Consider the following 18,367-nt stretch of genomic DNA (forward strand, 5'->3'; position numbering starts at 1 on the left):
TGGCTTGACATCTTGGAGCTTCACTTTGAGAGTCTATTGGCTCCAAAGGTTTGAGTCCATGACAGATCTTCTGAGCTTACCTGCTCACCTGCTCTCAGGAGCTGAGCAAGACACCTGCCAGGAGTCACGTTCTGTCAAGAGGTTGGTTTACTCCTGGAGGGACAGCCATTGCCAAATGTTAGTTCTCCTGGGAAACCAATTGCTGTAAAAAAAAAAAAAAAAATAGTGCCTTTTAGCTTCTGTGTTGGGTGCTCTTGACAATGCCTCTTTTTGGAGTCCTTCCCTAGAGCAGCCTCTGATTAGGTTGGCTTAGCAGAGACATCTAGACATTCTGTTTTGTAAATTACTGGAGAAATTATATCCCTGTCATATTTGAACACTCTGAAATAGGAAAGAATTCCTTTATTGGGAGTTCCCCTCCCTCCTCCTAAATGTTTGAAGCTAACAAAATGTTTTCAAGCAATTTCTTGCCACTAGATTTTGTGAAACCTACTTCAAGTGTCGTTCCAGAACATTTCATAGAAAAGTAATTGTGTAATTAGCTATAAATTAGTAAAAATTATGCTAATTACTTCCAGGTGCGACATATTTCATGCTTAAAAACAAGTAAGAGAAATAAAGGGGCTGTCACTGTGGTTCCCAAGTGAAGGTGAGCCCAGGTAACTTGACAGGCTGATGTGCATATTTACTTAATATATTTTTAAAAAATTATGTAGTTTCTGAATAAGTACAAACAGACCAGGGAACAAAAATACAACAGACAAAACCCAGAGTGGTTCTCTTTGTGTGAGTGCTTAATTAAAGAAACTTAAGCTGGAACTTTGTCACTACTTTTCTTTTCAAACCTGCAGTTGGGGGACCTGGGGGTGGTGGAAAGGGAGAATGTTAGTGTCGTGTGTGTGTGTGTGTGTGTGTGTGTGTGTGTGTGGGTCTTAGGGCTTCATAGCTCTGTAAGTCAGAAGAGTGTCCTTGGCCCTCCCTCTGGGGAGTCACCCTCTCTGCACACAGCCGTCACCCTTGCAGTTCTTGTTAAGGTTTTGTGGACCATGGCCCAGCAATGGTACCATCATGTGCTAATGGTGCTGTCTTGAGTGTTTTGCTTGCACACAGCGCTTTGCTCAAGACAGTACTTGATCACACCAGCTGTTCCCGTGTCCTCTGCATCGCAGTCCCTTGAAGCATGTAAAGCTGCTATTATAACCGTCATAGTGTACATGAAAGTTGGAAGGACTGTGTCCTCCTGGGATGGTGCAAAGAGGGAACGAAGGAGAAAATGGAGCCTGCTCCCTCCCTCCCTCTCCTGCTTTTCCTTCCTTCCTTCCTTTTTCCCTCCCTTCCTCTCTTCCTTCCTTTTCCCCCTCCCTCCCTCCTTCCCTCCCTCTCTTCCTTTCTTCCCTTTTCCCTTCCCTTCCCTCCTTCTCTCCTTCCCTCCCTCTCTCCTTCCCTCCCCTCTCTCCTTCCCTCCCCTCCCTCCTTTCCTTCTTCCCTCCCTTCCTTCTTTTTAAATTCATCTGACAGCGATTGATTCCATCTGCACCCTTGAGCAAGGATGTCAGGTGTAAGTCCATCACTCAGCCTATGTGTAGGCCAACCACGCTGAGTCCTGTGGTAGGTGCCGGGTAGGCAAAGACCCGTCACCGTCAAGATCACAGGTGGTGGGGATTCACATGGAGAAATAACCTGATGAGTGTGAGCAGTACTCTAATCACAGTGACCCGGGTTTTTACAGATAAGGACACAGGCACACAGAAGTTAAGTAACCTGGATTCTCTTTGTGATTTTTGTGTCAAAAAAAAAATGCCGAGTCTTGGTCTAGGCTTTTGCCCTCTACAAAAGCCATGCCTAGACGGCCAAATAACACTCTAGTGAGGATAAGGGCTCTACAAGCCCAAACAAAGGGGAAATCACTATAGGAAAGGCCTTGAGAAAGGTGCATTGGTTTAGAATCAGATGCCTGCAGCCCTGGATTCCTGACTCATTTCCCCAGCCAGCCTCCCAGGGCTCTTGAGCATTAAATGAGACAATCTTTGTGACAAGCACTTTGCAAATTGCAATGTACCATACACACGTGGACAGAAACCAATGCGATGCTAAGGCAGATGTGACTAATCTGGCCACAGCTGTCAGAGCCTCCCAGGCAGGACAGCTGGAATCTGGAAAGCCAGACAGAAGGGGCAGAGGCCCAGGGTGGTTGGAGCAAGGGTCTCTCACAGACACACCTGGGCGTCTCTGCTCCTAGCCTCCCTCCTCCTTGTGTGGCTTCAGGCAGTGAGTCTGGACCAGACTCCTTGCATGTGGTGAGCAGGAACTGCTTCCTGGAGCGGGTATCCTTTCTGCTGGGAGTTCAGCCTTACAGTAGGATTCTTTGGGCTTTCTCTCCCTAGGTGGAACCAGGCTTGGGGGGTCTATCTGTTTTCTCCTTACCCATACGATCAAGTCCAGCCACCTTGGCTGTCATGAGAAGCATCCCTGGAGGAATCTGTTCGTATTTCTTGCTACTCCCCACATAGCACCTCTGTCTACTCCAGCAGTCACTGTCCTGGGTGTTCCCTGCAGACAAGGTTCGGGGGTCACCTGGGAGCCATTGCTGATGCTGCTTCCTTCCCTGAAACATGGCTTACACATGCCCCCATGCACAGCTAAAGTTCCACCTCCGGTCCACACCTTTCCTGCAGTGATCTGCCTTTTATTTGAGCTCTCAGAGTCCTTATCTCTGCTGAACAGTATTACTTAGCCATCTGATCGTGGCTTTTCTGGAGGGCAAAGGACTGGACCAAGAATCAGCCTTTTCTTTTTTTAAACACTCCCGAGCTTTGTGTTTTAGCTTTTGCTCATCTAGTGTTGCTTTGACAGCATTTGTAGGAAGAAACAGGAGTGATCTGGACAACCTTCGTCTTTCCTCCTAGATTCTTTTTAGTGGGCAGGATGGTTAAGCTTTTATCTCAAAGGCTGGCTTTCCTCTGGGTCTAGGAGGCGCTGTGAGGACCATTAGAAGGGCTTAGTACTTGCTGCCCACAACTGAATTTTATGTTTAGACCAAAGCCCTGTTATCGCAAACCAGTGTCTGGCAACTCCCTTGCAGGGGAGATCAGCTGCTTGACATGGGAGTCTTGCCCTTGACCAGATGAGAAATTTTATATGCATGCTTTACAGGTCAACACCACCTGTTCCAACTCCTGGAAGGGAGAATTTTAAAGAAGTCAACACATTCCAAAAATGTATTTGCTAGTGTGTCTTTGTAGATACGGTTACGGCAGACTACAGCATTTGGAAAGCTTAGTGCAAAGTGAAAATGTGAGTCTCTTGCTCAGAGATTATTGAGAATTTCAAGATGGTGACAAGTAGAGAATGGTTTGTTTCTGAGTGTGTGTCGGGGGTGTGGTGTAGCTATATAACGTGCATGCTTATAAACCGCCTCTGCTGTGCTGTGTGTGTGTCAGCTGTTGCTATCATGCCAGTATGGAAGGTGATGGTGTTAGTGTTTGTTAATTAATTTATTCTTTCTTTTACCCAGCATGGTTTCTAAGTTAAGTAATAATATCAGTGTCTATGATGTGTCTAGCACTATTCATAACACCAATGGGCAGTGGTTTACAAAATTAAGGAAGATACGATTCTCCCTCGAGAGATGTTGACGGTATTATAAAAGAGACAAGATCGATTCAGTTATCATTCATCACTGCCGGATTAGGAGGTTCAGAGAGGCTCGGTGATTTCCCCAAAGTCACACAGCTACTCCAGGCCCAGGGTTCTTTGGCCTTGCACGTGAAACACTTAAGAATGATATGCCTGGTGTGGGGTGCTAGGAGACGTGGGAGGTCTGAGAAGCCAAGGCCATGGGATAATCACTGCCAGTTTGCAGGAAGGGAAGGATTCAGGCTGGGGTGCAGAGAGGGTAGGGGACACTCCGGCCAGGGAGGTGGGCAGGACTCCAGCGGGGGTGGCTAGAGACCAGGAGTCGTTTTCATGCTCTCTCTCCTCGTTAGCCTTCACCTTTGCTCACGCCTTTTCTTCTTAAAGTACCTGTTCTCCAGGGTTATTTCCCTCTCCGTTCTAGTTCAGTGTATTTCAAACTTGGACCATAACCCACAGCAAGAAATGTATTTTCCGCTGTGGCCCAGCCCCCACACACATATGTCTGCGCATGCATGCGTTTTCTTCTTGTGTGTTTTTGTGTTGACTTACCTTTGCTGCATGCGCTGCGATCTGATGTTTTCTATTATGTAATGAAATATTCAGATAATGATGCTCCTAATTGAGGCACAACCCCGACTGTGAAATCCTGCTTTAACTCCGCTCTGTCATAGCTGGCAGACAGGGGAGAACTTTTTTTTTTTTTTTTTTTTGTGCTCAAAACCCCACGGAAGGAAGGGCTATTCCCTTCCCTGGCTCTGCCAGCCATTTGGAATTCTCTCTTTTCCTTCTCTCTCTGGGTGCCTAAAGCTCATATCCCTGACACTCCACTGGGATCTTAGCCCCTCCTACTGCAGGTTTAATTACATTTTTATGCATTTGCGTTTTTTTCTCCCCAACAAGAGGGATTACAGATTCCTTGCAGAGAAAACACATTCCTAGGAGGAGGCGCAGTAGCACGCTGAAGATGGTGAGAGCTCAGCAGGCTCATTTTTCCGGCTCCTCTGAGGCGCGATCTTGTGCCTTTTCCAGAGTAGGCACGCAACAAGTATTTGTAGACTGGTGGAATCATTGCTCGAGAGCTCAGAAGGCTGTGGGAATTTTCGGTGCCCCCTTGCTGGTGACCGAGGCCTGTTGGTGGGGCTGGCATTGGACTGTCCCCTGAGCAAGCTCTTGGAAGCCCCTTTGCTGCTCCTCATCTTGTCATGCTTCTGTGACTCAGCCTGGCCCTCCAGCCTCAGATACGTCTGGGGCTTACACCCTCTTACTTTCTCCCAAGGGTAGTAATTGGGCCGGTGGTGAGTCTAAAAGACCCACGCACTCTCACTCAACCTTGCCTGCCCCTCCGGCCCCGCCCACATGATGGGGAGAATGCTGGGCTCAGCATCAGAAAACCTCACTTCAAGTCCCCTGAAGCAGTTGAATGACTTTGGGGAAATGGCTTAGTCTCCTGGAGGCTCTTGTCTCCTCATTTGACACCTCCTGGGCTTGTCGAAAGGGTCACCTTATCTATTAGTGGAAACCCTTGGTATCGGGCAGTTTAATAATCCCCATGTACATTTCCAACTAACCTTTGTATAGCAGCAGCTTCCTCCACTCATCTTCCCACAACGGTGTGAGTTGTTTTATCATCAACCCCAATTTACTGAGGCAACTAAGGTTTAGTTATCTACGATGACTTCCCTAATAAGTGGTGGAGTTAGAATTCCAACTCAGTTTTCTTTTTCTGAAGTCTATATTCTGATTATGATCATCATTATTTAATGTAATGATACCAGTCTATTAAGTTAATGATATTTTCTCCAGCCCAAGGCTGTTTTTAAGGGAGTGAATTTCTGCCGATGTAGGGAGGGTTAATTCACCGTGGGTGTAGGGAGGGAGGTAGTGGTAGGAAATCGAGGGAGAAGAGGGGAAAGGGGAGGGGATGAGTGAAGGGCTGAGTTTAGGGATCATGCAAGGCTCATTGTTGGAAGATTCCTGGGTTGACTCCCTGCTGTTTTAGCACCTTGAGTCTCCAGGCAGTCATCAGATACGCCACTGGTGATTTTAACCAATAGGCCAGTGAACCGGTATTACTTGGGGACTTGGAAACTGATGCACAAAACTCGTTTTTGGAGGGCACTTTGCACTGAGGTCATTTTCCATGGCCTCACAATCTCAGACCTCCAGCTGCTGAGGGGTGGGCGATGTTCTCTGGGGAGTTTGTGAACACTTGGCAGTTTCCTTCACATTGCCTTGTTAATGCAGACAGGGAGATCGTGGTGTCAGGGTAAGGATGGGAACAGCTTCCTTTGATGACTCAGCCTCTCCAATGAGAGGCGTCAATCAAACATGACTAATTGCTTTTGTCCATTTCCAACCTGGTCTTTAAAAAGTGCTTTAGTGTTCCTCATTGTAATGTACCCTCCCAGAAGTCCTATGTGGTAGGTTCTAGCACGGCCCCCATTTTAGAAATGAAGAAGCTTGGGCTTCAGAGAATGCCTGACCCACTCAGTGCCCTGAAGACAGATTTGGATCTACGTCTGCTGGTGTCGGAGCCCACCATGTTCTCTCTATCGTCCTTCAGGTTCCTAGCTCCTGAGGAAAAGATCAGACAAGAGTGAAGTGTCAGTGGCTCAAGCAGTCTTGTATTACCTCAAGGCCCTGCAGAGGAACTCAAAGCCTGGGGCTGTAGGTTCATTGAGGATGATCTATGTTGAAACTTTTGGGGAGGACGGCTTATATTGAAGCAGTTATTTACAACAGGTAGAAAATGGTAGCTTGCTATAAGTATTGTTAAAAGCTTTAAAAGTAATGTAAGGTCTGTAAAAGCAATCCAAAGAATTCTGAAAATGTCGCTACCTGCTCTTTAGCAGCAGCTATTGTTAGCAGTTTGGTGTGACTTCTAGGCCAGTGGTCCCCAACCTTTTTGGCACCAGAGACTGGTTTTGTGGAAGACAATTTTTCCACGGACCCAGGGTGGGAGGATGGTTTGGGGATGATTCAAGCGCATTACATTTATTGTGCACTTTATTTCTATTATTATCACATTATAACAGATAATAAATTAATCATACAACTCACCGTAATGTAGAATCACTGGGAGCCTTGACCTTGTTTTCCTACAACTAGACAATCCCATCTGGGGGTGACGGGAGACAGTGACAGATCATCAGGCATTAGATTCTCATAAGGAGCCTGCAACCTGGATCCCTCACATGTGCAGTTCACAATAGGGTTTGCGCTTCTGTGAGAATCTAATGCCACCGCTGATCTGACAGGAGGCGGAGCTGAGGCAGTAATTTGAGCGATGGGGAGCGGCTGTAAACATAGAGGAAGCTTCACGCACTTGCCTGCCGCTCACGTCCTGCTGTGCGGCCCAGTTCCTAACAGGCCCTGGATTAATACTGGTCCATGGCCTGGGGGTTGGGGACCCCTGTTTTAGGCATTTTAAGTGTGATGTGTTGTATATGTATGTGTGTGTGTTATATATAAAATGCTTTTAAGTGTAAGCAGGATCATACCATACAAATAATACTGAAACTTGCTTTTTCATTAAAGAACATTTCATAGACATGCATTCATGGTAGGATCAGCAGGCATATCACATTCTTTTAAATGAATGCATAGTGTTAATATCTCATTTTATGGATGAACCAGTTTAACCTATTACCTGTTGATAGATACTTAGGTTGATTCCAGATTTTTTTTTTTCTATTACAAACAGTGCTTTCGTGAGCATCTTTGTACAGTGGGATAGATTCACACACATGAAATTTCTGGCATGTAGGATTTGTGCCTTGAGAAGTTTGATGGATATTGCTATATTTGCTTTCCAAAGAGGTTGTCCTCATTTATGCCATCAGTCTAAACATGGTGTTTTTTTGCACGTGTTCAGTAAATGCCATGGAAGTTAGTCTTGACAGTTTATCTTATTATTAGTGTGATTCAACTACTCACTCTATTCAGGGGTGATTTCTCCATGTTCTGGGGCATGTGATTTAAATCTCATCTCTGCCCTCACTGTCTGGGGGGTTGTGGAGAGTTTGCTTGACTTCCCGGAGGCAGGGCTTCTTAGTGGAGATGACAGTACCTCTCTTGAAGAGTAGACTTGGGGACCTAAGGAATGTTTGTCAAACCTCTTGCCCAGTGCATGGCATTGAGTAGGTACTCAATATCCACTATCGTCATCCCTTGCAAGAATGGTAGGCTCCTGCCATCTGGTCTTTATGAGAGAGGATGGCACAGTTTACCAAAGGACTCAGAGGGTCAACTGAGGCACAGGACATCACTGGCCTATCTGAGTTCTTAGAGGCAGAATAAGAACTCTTAATTTCCTAGACTCTAATTCCCTTTGGGGCAGTGACTTTGTTTTCTACTTCTTTGTATTGCTGTCAGTGCTTGAGCCTAGTGTCTGGGACGTAGCAGGTGCAGTTAGATATTCAGGGTGGGAGGCAAGCAAGGGTTTTGATCAGGGACCAGCTTGCTAGGAGAAGGCCCTGTGGAGGGAGAGTGCCATAGTTTAGAATTTATACACATTAAGAGATGTAAATTATGCATCTCACTTTTTCCTATTTAGAGAAATAGAGAGTTTCCTATTTAGAGAGTTTCAGAAAGAAGCCTCGATGGGAGTTGAGAGAAGGAAGAAAAAAACCAAATGGTCTAGGCATAGAAATCCCCTTTTAACAATTGCCTTCGGCACCAGGTCATGAAGCTGGGAGGAGGGAATCTGGGTGCTGTGTGGGAAAATGTGGGTAATTGGCACTCAAGATGGAGTGGGCACTTGATCCTGAGTGGAACCTTGGCCTCTCCGGATGTGGTATTTTGAGCTCCCTCTCTCCCGCTGGACCCGGCACTTCTTGTCTCTGGGGCACACTGCTTACTCCTCCAGTCTTTTCTTACTTTATTTTTGGAAATAGTGTTCTTCCTTCCCCCACAAGAGTCACCCTCCCTGCCCTGCCTGGCCACTCCAGAAGCATCTGGTGTCAAGAACTCTATCCAAAAGGCTTGATCCCTGAAGCCTTGGGCTGCCTTTGCCTCAACATGGGTGGGAGGGGAGGAGGCGGGGCTGTGCCCTGGGGCTGGGAGTGACTGGGGATGGGGCCAGGTGACTCAAGGTATAATCTGGGCCTGACCTCTGACTTCTCGCTGTATTGCACCTCTCTGTGCTTCAGCCTTCCCTTCCGTTCAACACAGTCAGACCTGCCCTCGCCTGTTCACAGAGAGCTACAAGGACAGCTTGGGGCTTGATACCAAAGCAAGAGAAATCGCAGGGAGGAAATCCCACTGTTGGTAATTCAAGAGGCTGTGTTGCATTCATGCCTCTTATGGGTCCTCTGGGGTTGGGAAGTTGTGCTACACAAATAATATTCCACACAGAGGACCGGACCACCTGCCTGCCTGCGCCTAATTTATTCACAGAGGGCCAGCTCTGAATTCCTTCTCTGTTCCTTCTTAGATGTATGATCTTCAGCAAGCTACCTCACCTCTCTGGCCAGAGTTTCTCATGGTGAAATGAAGATAACAACAGCACCTCGTTAGGCTGTGAGATGATTTAGTATTATTATTATCTGTGATGCTGCCTAAAAATTTCACTTTAAGGCAGATTTACCACACTCAGCCTCAGCCAAGTAGGCTATAGACTATAGTTTGCTATAGAGCATGCTGTATGTGATAGTACATGCTATGCTATGTATTTCAAATGCTATAGACCATGCTGTATGCTATAGTATATCTTATGCTATGCTATGTATGCTATATTGCTATAGACCATGCTATATGGTATACTGCATGCTATGCTGTGTATGCCAAATGCTGTAGAGCATGCTATATGCTATAGTATATCTTATAATATGGTATATATGGTATATGCTATGTTATATGCTATAGTATATACTATGCTATGCATGCCAAATGTTATAGACCGTGCTATACACTACAGTATATCTTATGTTATGTATCCTATATGCTATAGACAATGCTATGTGCTATACTATATGCTATGTTATATATGCTATATTCTATAGACCATGCTATATGCTCTAGTATTTCTTATGCTATGTATCCTATATGCTATAGACCACTCTATGGTCTATATGCTATGCTTTGTATGCTATAGCATGTGCTATAGTATTTCTTATGCTATGTATCCTATATGCTATAGACACACATGGTATATGCTATGCTTTATGTGCTATAGTATGTGCTATGCTATATATGCCATATGTATTAATCTGTTCTAATGCTGCTAATAAAGACATATCTGAAACTGGGTAATTTATAAAGGAAAGAGGTTTAATGGACTCACAGTTCCACATGGCTGAGGAGGTCTCACAATCATGGCAGAAGGCAAATGAGGAAAGTCACATCTTACACGGAGGCAGGCAAGAGAGCTTGTGCAGGGGAACTCCCATTTATTAAACCATTAGATCTTGTGAGACATATTCACTACCATGAGAACAATATGGGGGAAACTACCCCCAGGATTCAATATCTCTATCTGGCCCCGCTCTTGACATGTGGAGATTATTACAATTCAGGGTGATATTTGGGTGGAGACACAGATAAACTATGTCACTCTATGCTGTAGACTATGTTATATGCTATGGTACGTAGTATGCTATGTATGCTATATGTTATGCATTATGCTATATGCTATAGTATGAGCTATGCTATATAACAATTCTATATGCTATAGACCATGCTATATGCCATATACACTATATACTATAGACCATGCTATATGCCACAGTATGTAGTATGCTTTATATGTGTAGCATGTACTATGCTATATATACTGTATACTACAGGCTATATTATATGCTATAGTATACGTTAGACTATGTATACTATATGCTATAGACCATGCTATTTGCTGTAGTATGACCTATGCTATATACACTGTATGTTATAGACTATGTTATATGCTATAGTATATGTTAGGCTATGCATGCTATAGACTATGTTACTAAGTTGTATGCTATAGTATGTGCTATGCTACATGTCCTATATGCTATTGTATTAGTTCCTTCTTATGCTGATATAAAGAATTTTCTGGGACTGGGTAATTTTTAAAGGAAAGAGATTTAATTGACTCACAGTTCTGCATGGCTGGGGAAACCTCAGGAAGCTTACAATCATGGTGGAAGGCACCTCTTCACAGGGCGGCAGGAGAGAGAAGGAGTGCCAGCAGGGGAAATGCCAGACACTTATGAAACCATCAGTTCTCGTGAGAACTCACTATTATGAGAACAACATGGGGGAAAATTGCCCCCAGGATTGAATTACTTCCCACTAGGTCCCTCCAGCAACACACGAGGATTATGAAAACTATGGTTCATGATGAGATTTGGGTGGGTACACAGCAAAACCATATTGGCTACAGACCATGCTATATGCTATAGCATATGCTATGCTACATGTGCTGTATGCTATAGACTATGTTATAGTCTATAGCATTAGGTTGGTGCAAAAGTAATTGAGGTTTTTGCCATTACTATGGCATATAGCGTGGCCTATAGCATTTGGCATACATAGCATAGCATATACTATACTGTATAGCATGGTCTGTAGCAATATAGTATATATAATATAGCATATGCTATATTATATTTTGCCATTATATTCAGTGGCAAAAACTGCAATTACTTTTGCACCAACCTAATATACGTTAGGCTGTGTATGCGATATGCTATATATAGACTATGTTGTACCCTATAGTATGTGCTATGCTACATGCTATATGCTATAGACTATGTTGTATGCTGTAGTATATGTTAGGCTATGTATGCTGTATTTCCACATATACTCTGTGGAAATCTCTATGCTTTCAGTGGGAAGCTTGAGGAAAAGAAAAGTCTTTTGGTTGGCAGTTGGATCTTTCTAAACTATATCCCATCTGTTCCAGTCCACTGCAGTCCATCTATGGCATCAATATCATTTAATATGCTTTCATTGAGCGCTTAGTGTCCTAAGTCAGGAAATCCAATGACTTCCTCTGGATTGGCCTGAATCCTAGAGCAAGAAACAGGCTCAGAAAAGACAAATCAGAATTAAGGTACTGCCAAAGAACTTGTGAAGGAAAGAGCTATAGCTTCTGAGTTCCAGTTTCTAACTCAAGCCCTGTCTGGGCATGGACCAAAGGCTCGGGCCCAGAGTTGAAAGAGGAGCCTGGTATCTAAGCAACCTGTTCATGTTGGTTTGGCTTTGAGATGAAAGTGAAGACATGGATTCCACTACTGGGCAGCTGGGCTCCTCTCAGGCCTCTCATGTGAGAGATGAGGTTAGTTGTTCCCTTCTCTAACTTGGCCTGGGTCCTTTTACTTCTACCTCAACTCTATTTGAAAAAAGATATAGGCTGATGCATATGTTACATGTGTGCATACACACACACATGAATCCAGAGAACGAATTATCAAATTTATTAGCCAGACACAATCTGCAGGTCTGTTGTAAAGGAGTGAAGACCCCTGTGGCTTCAATGTTGGTGTCAGCGTTATCGAGTGTTGATTGAATTTTGGTCCCAGCAGTAAAGAGCATGTGTGAAATTCAAATACAGAATTTCAAACCCTTGAGCACTCCCTAAGAGTCTCAGTGGCTTTAATAAGGGAAGGGCATCTCTTTGATGGCAAATGATTATCTTTCACAGTGCAAGCACAAATTGGATCATAATTGGATCATACATTCTTCCTTGCCATGGATGGGAACTGGCATTTAGTTGTTATTTCTCTGCATCTTCATAACTTTATATTTCCCTTTCAAAGGGCGGGAGGGATGCTACCACATTGCAAATGAAAGGTTATACATTTGTGAGTTCTTCTGTAGCTTAGCGAGCAGTTGGGAGCAGATCATTTTTCTCTCTCTCCTTCTCTTCCTCCCTCTTTCCTTCCTTCTGGTACCAGTTTTACAATTTCTGAAATACATGATGGCTTCCCAGAGTTCCTGGTGCGAGGTGGAGAGGAGTAACATGTCACTTGACTTGGCTTATCATCCTTTATTCGTGGTCTCTTTTCCCCAGCATCCTTCTTTTTTGGTGCCTTTCTGCCTTAGGGGGCAATTGTTAGGGGTGGTGAGGGTTGAATTGACCCCTAAAGAGACATATACTAAGTCTTTCTGGTGCTGAAGATGTAAGGAGAGCCACCGTATAACCTGATTCCTGTGTCTCCTTCATTCTGCAAATATTTATTGAGTGTTCACTGTGGCCAGATGTTAGCCTAACACTAGGAACAGGAAGACCAACAAAGCAGTCCCTTCCCTTTAGGAGTTATGGAACCCAGTCTTATTTACCGTTCGTCACCCTCCAGCCTTTGTCAGTGTGGTCCACTGTCTTGCCTCCCACCTCCTACTGACTTTGAAGCATACCAGATGATCTGCTTCTCTCTGGGATCGACATGTAGGCTTCTACTCAGCCTTCTTTGGATATGGCCAAAGCCACAAATCTATGGCAAGGACAGTAGGTTCTAGACCAATCTAAGGAGAAGATAAAGGGAAGAGGTATTTTCCAAAGGTACTGAGTATACAGTAGCTGCACAGAGTATTGATTTAATCCTGGTTGTCAGGGAAGAGTTGGGTACCACATTACCCCACTCCAAGAGGCAAAATTCACATGGCCATCTGTGTAGAAGGCATCATCTGGTCTGGAAAGAGCATGGAATTGTATGTGGTGTGTGTGGGTTCTCCACCCATGGGAGGTAACAAGGCCAGTACCACTCAACAATTGAGACAGGCAGGGAGTCAGTGACAGGCGGCTCATTCCCCAGGAAAACTGTCAAGAAGAGGCTTTGTAAACTCAGATCACCAAGTAGGCAGTGGTTATGAAGATCAACTCAGTCATGCAGAGCGTGGGCTTTTGTGGAAGACCTGGCTCAGCGAGCCTGGTTCTTGTGATTGAGGGATCTGAAGCCTGCTGGAGGACACCAAGGGCCTTACCTGTGGGGCCTGGAGCGAGACATTTCAATGCACGGGATTGTGCTGGGGGGCAGGAGTGGAATCGTGAGGCCTTCCTAGAATCTCTGCCTGATGCCCTTTTGATAGAGGCTAGGGAAAGGAGGAGCAGGTATATGGCTAATTGGTCCAAGGAGCTCCAGGGTGATTTGACTTCAAGAGTCTGGTCAATTTATGCACCTGAGCAGGCCTCTGTTGCTTGTTTTCTATGATGCCCAAAGTGCCACCCAAAGCTGAGGTTATCTCACAGGCCATTTAGGAGGCTCCTGTGACTCTCTGGGTGCCCCTGCTACAAATCTCTTGAGGGCATCACTGACTTTGGGAAGATAGGAAGAGGAAGGTGGACTTCAGGTCACCTCCAGCACCAGACCACTCTAGGGCAGGATGAAGGGAAGCCGCGCAGGCCACCCAGTCCTTGCACTGTCTGGCTGATGGAAGTGCTCACTTGTCACCGTGTGGGGTGTGTGACAGGCTGGGGAAGACGTAGGCGGCAGGGGCAGGTGCTGGCAGGCAGGGTGGGGTGACACGGGCTCTGTCTGGCAGTGGTGACAGCCTAGGTACCTGCCTGCATCCTGCCCCCCCGCCCCGCCTGCCCAGCGTTTTCTCATCCCTGACAAGCTGCCTGTTAATTGGGAGGTGAGGAGAGAAATTGCAGCGAGGGCTAGCTGGGGCTCCTGGGCCTGCTTGGTGTTCAACCTCGTAATCAGGGGGAGGCTGTGCCCAGTCTGCCTGTCACTGGTTGGGCGTGCAGGGCCTGGCTGTGGGCTTTCTGTTTGGACTTTTTATTTTCAATATTTTTTTCCTTGAGAAAAGAAGGATGGACTAGGTGGCCTGTAATTGGACTTGGTAGCGGGGTTATTACCTGTCAGAGGAGGTGCACGCTGGGCCCGGAGGAGAAGCACTGTTAGCATAAGTACCTGCAGCAGACCAAGAAAGAGGCTCACTTCTCCTGGGCCCTTCCTGGTCAGGGAGAGCCTCTGGGATGAAGAGTGTGGGTGCAGCCTGGGCCTTGGCTGCCAGCCCCCACGGGTGGAGCTCCTGCCAGCCTGGTGCCCCCTGGAACTCAGGCCCCCAGGGGTGCTGCCCCCTCAGCCCAGATGCTGCAGATTCTAGAAGAAAGCAGGAGGATGTACCAATGTCTGGTTTAGGATATGTCTTCCCTGCTCACTCCCCTCTACACACTCACACACACGTTCATGCACATATGCAGTTTCACACACACAATGACACACTATCACACACACTGCACACACTGACACATGCCCACACACTCATACATACACACACTCTTGCTTACACTCACACCCAACATGAACACTTGCACACATACACATTCGCATGCCCACCCACCCACTCACACATACACACACCCAGTCTTACACTCTGACACACTCACACATACACACAGTCACACACACTGACACACTCAGTCACATACACACTCTGACACTCATACACACTCTCTGACACACATTCACACCCACACACACTGACACTCACACGGTCACACACACTGACATACACACACACTCACACACACACTTGAGTGCACATACCCGACTTCTGGAATCACAGAACGGCAGGGTCCCAGAGCACTTGGGTTCACCCATCCCAGCTTTGTCATGGGCACCTCGGCTGCAGAAGGGAGGGGACTTGCTGAGGGACCCATTTCTAGTTACAGATAGGGTTGGTTTTACCCCAAATCTTAATCTTGGGCTTAGAATGGTGTCTGGGATTTTGGAGGTGTTGTTTTACTTCTTTCTTCCACAGCCAATACATTTCTGCCCGCAGATGTGACTAAAACCCTGTACTTAGAGATTTATTCATTTTGACTCAAGCTTAGCTCACAATTATACAGCGAAGTCTCCTGGGAGGGTTTAGATGTTAAGCTCTGTCAGTAATTCCTCCCCTAGCAAGAATGAAGGAGATGAAGAGATTGGGTATCTGGGGGCTGGTGTGTCTGCATGCGTGTGTGTTTTGGGGGCCGACTGAAGGAAGAGAAAGCTGGAGAGAGGGAACATGGGTCTGGGGCACATCGCTAAGGGATCAAGAGGGCTAAAGGAGTCTAAGGCTCTCCATCGAACTTGAACTTGGTTTACATTACCATTTAACCTCATCAGGAGTGGACTTTCAGGCTTCCCCACCTCGCGCCGCGGGCAGATGAGGGTCTGCTGCAGGCCTCGTCCCACGGAGGGGGCCCAGCGCCCCCGCAGCCGCATTCTCCTGGAGTCTGTGTGACAGAATGGGACCTGTGGGAAAGCAGCACGTCAGCACCCAGCCCTGCTTGCGCGCCAGCAGCTAATTAAAGCCAGGAAGGTAATTTATTGCTGAGGGAGAATGTGCGGGAGGTTTGGCTGAGCTGAAATGGCCCCCGAAGAGTTATGGAAAGCTAAAGTGGGTTTTCAGAAGCAAAAGTTAATTGCTCTTCACTTAGCATTTCAGTGTCATGTGGCTCTGAGTTACACACGCGGAGTGGAAGCCTCTCCCCGGGCAGGGGATGGAGGGGCGTGCTGGAGCCGGGCTCCCCAGTGGCTGGGGGCGGCAGGCTGAAAGCGTCCCACCTCTCTCCCCGCACGAGGCACGAGGGTGCTGGCTCCCTGGACTCTCATCCCCAGGTCCGGGCGGGACCAGAAGGCATTTGTGAATTGAAGGCTTTTTTGTGTTGGGGAAAGAGCCCTGGTCAGGGAATCCAATAACTGTGGGAGGGAGGTGGGGCGGGGCTCCTAGTTCTGCCGGAACAGCTCTGTGACTTGGGGGCGTTCCTTCCCCTCTCTGGATCTCCCTTCTGTTTAATGATCACTAAAGTACATAATCACTTCTGGCATCGGTCACTTCTCTAAGACTGCGCTTCGCATCTCTGGGTCTCCTGGTGGATACTATTTATGCCATACGACCCATTTGGCAGAGGGGAAGACTCAGGTCTAAGATGCGCTATACCCCCATGCCCCGACCGCGTATATGGAAGATATACCTGGCTCTTAGCTGAAAGCCAATGGATTTGCTACCCGGAAACAGGAGCTTCTTGGGTCCTAAAGTACCTCGAGGACACTTTGCGGGTGGTGTGTTAACTATTCTTATGGGTAACAGCATTTGGGAGAGAGGGTTAAAAAGCTCGAATCAGAGTCTCCCCAGCCAGAAGGGTGGAAAATTCTTTCACTGGGAAAGAGGCCCCATGGAAAAGGAAGAGCTGCCTTGCCAAGGAACCACTGCATCTAAAGGCTATCATTATACTAACTATAGGTGTGACTCGGATTAGGTGCTGAACATTTAAAATGACTTCTACTGGTTATGCTTAAGGAAGTGAGTGGAGAGCCTCCCACGTGATCTCCTTGACACATTTTGGAGGACAAGGGTAGTGGGTGCCAGTGGGAAGGTAGAGGTTCTGCACTTACGTTTTCAGCCTGGGCTAGTTCATATGTAGTAACTCTTTCTGGAGATACCGTGAGGTCCCATCTCAGTAAGGTGCTACCTTCTAAAATCAGTGGAGAGGCAGGAGGCTTGCTTGAGCCCAGGAGTTTGAGACTGGCCTGGGCAACATACCAAGACCTTGTCTCTACAAAAAATTAGAAAATTAGCCAGGTATGGTGGTGCACATCTGTGGTCCCCGGCACTTGGGATGCTGAGGGGGGAGGATCGCTTGAGCACAGGAGTTCAAGGTTATAGTGAGCTGTGTTTGCACCATTGCATTTCAACCTGGGTGACAGAGCGGGACCCTGGAGGGATGCATTCAGTCAAGTCAAAAGTATTTCAGAGAAATCTTATATTGCAGGGATTGCTCCTGGAAACTTGAAAATGAAGAATTATTGTTTTGTTTTTTGTCAGCATTTCTACTCTGTTGTCCTTTCCCTGGGAGTGAATAAAGAGCAAGTTCTAATTTAATGGGGGTGAGGTGATGGAGATGGTGAAAGTGATGGAGGAAATAAGGGTGTCACTCCCGTGTATTGCCCTAGTGCATCTTCAGTTGAAGTCTCGGCCAAATGCGGTGGCTCACGCCTGTAATCCCAGCACTTTGGGAGGCTGAGGCGGGCAGATCACTTGAGGTCAGGAGTTCAAGACCAGCCTGGCCAACATGGCGAAGCCCTGTCTCTACTAAAAATACAAAAATTAGCTGGGCGTGGTCGTGTGTGCCTGTAGTCCCAGCTACTTGGGAGGCTGAGGTGGGACAGAATTGGTTGAACCCAGGAGGCAGAGGTTGCAGTGAGCTGAGATCACGCCATCGCACTCAAACCTGGGTGACCGAGTGAGACATTGTCTCAACAACAACAACAAAACAATAAAAAAATACAGTTGAAGTCTCATATAAGAAACGCATATTTCACTGGTCACTCTGCTGACCCCACACTAGGGCCAAAGATCTTAGGCCAAAGTGTCTGCAGGCAATATGAACTCAGTGAGAATTTTTAAATAAACGAGTGAATAAAAGTTCTTTAAAAATCTTTGTCGTGTGTTTTCTTTCCATTGTCTGGATACATACTTTGTGGGCAAGGTTGAGTACAGTCGAGTCTGTGGTTCAAGAACGATCCTGAAAATAGTTAAGCTTTCTGGTGACAGGATGTGACACTCAACCAAAATGCTTTAGCACCTCACACATAATATTAGGTCTCAGGAATAAATCACTGCAGTGTTAATCTGAGAGTGTTGGAAATGAGATTGAATTCCCTTTGCACAAGCCATCTACATGGCAATTTGCACTGGATCCCAACATTATTGAATCTCCTTTTTAAAGCTTCCCTCTCTTTTATTCAAAATCGTTTCTGAGTCCAGGATCTTGGGTCAAAGAGAAGTGAGAAGTCCCTACTTCTTTCAAGAATGA

At 46.3% G+C, this 18,367-nt stretch overlaps 1 long non-coding RNA gene across 4 annotated transcripts in view; it reads left to right on the forward strand.

Moving 5' to 3' along the window:
* The window catches only part of LOC110569317 (uncharacterized), a 324,713-nt gene that overhangs the window by 239,826 nt on the left and 66,520 nt on the right, over nt 1-18,367 (forward strand). The gene's annotated exons all lie outside the window — the stretch shown is intronic.

This window comes from Aotus nancymaae, unplaced genomic scaffold (assembly GCF_030222135.1).
Source record: "Aotus nancymaae isolate 86718 unplaced genomic scaffold, 86718_ANA_hifiasm-v0.15.2.pri h1tg000079l, whole genome shotgun sequence".
NCBI lineage: Eukaryota > Metazoa > Chordata > Mammalia > Primates > Aotidae > Aotus > Aotus nancymaae.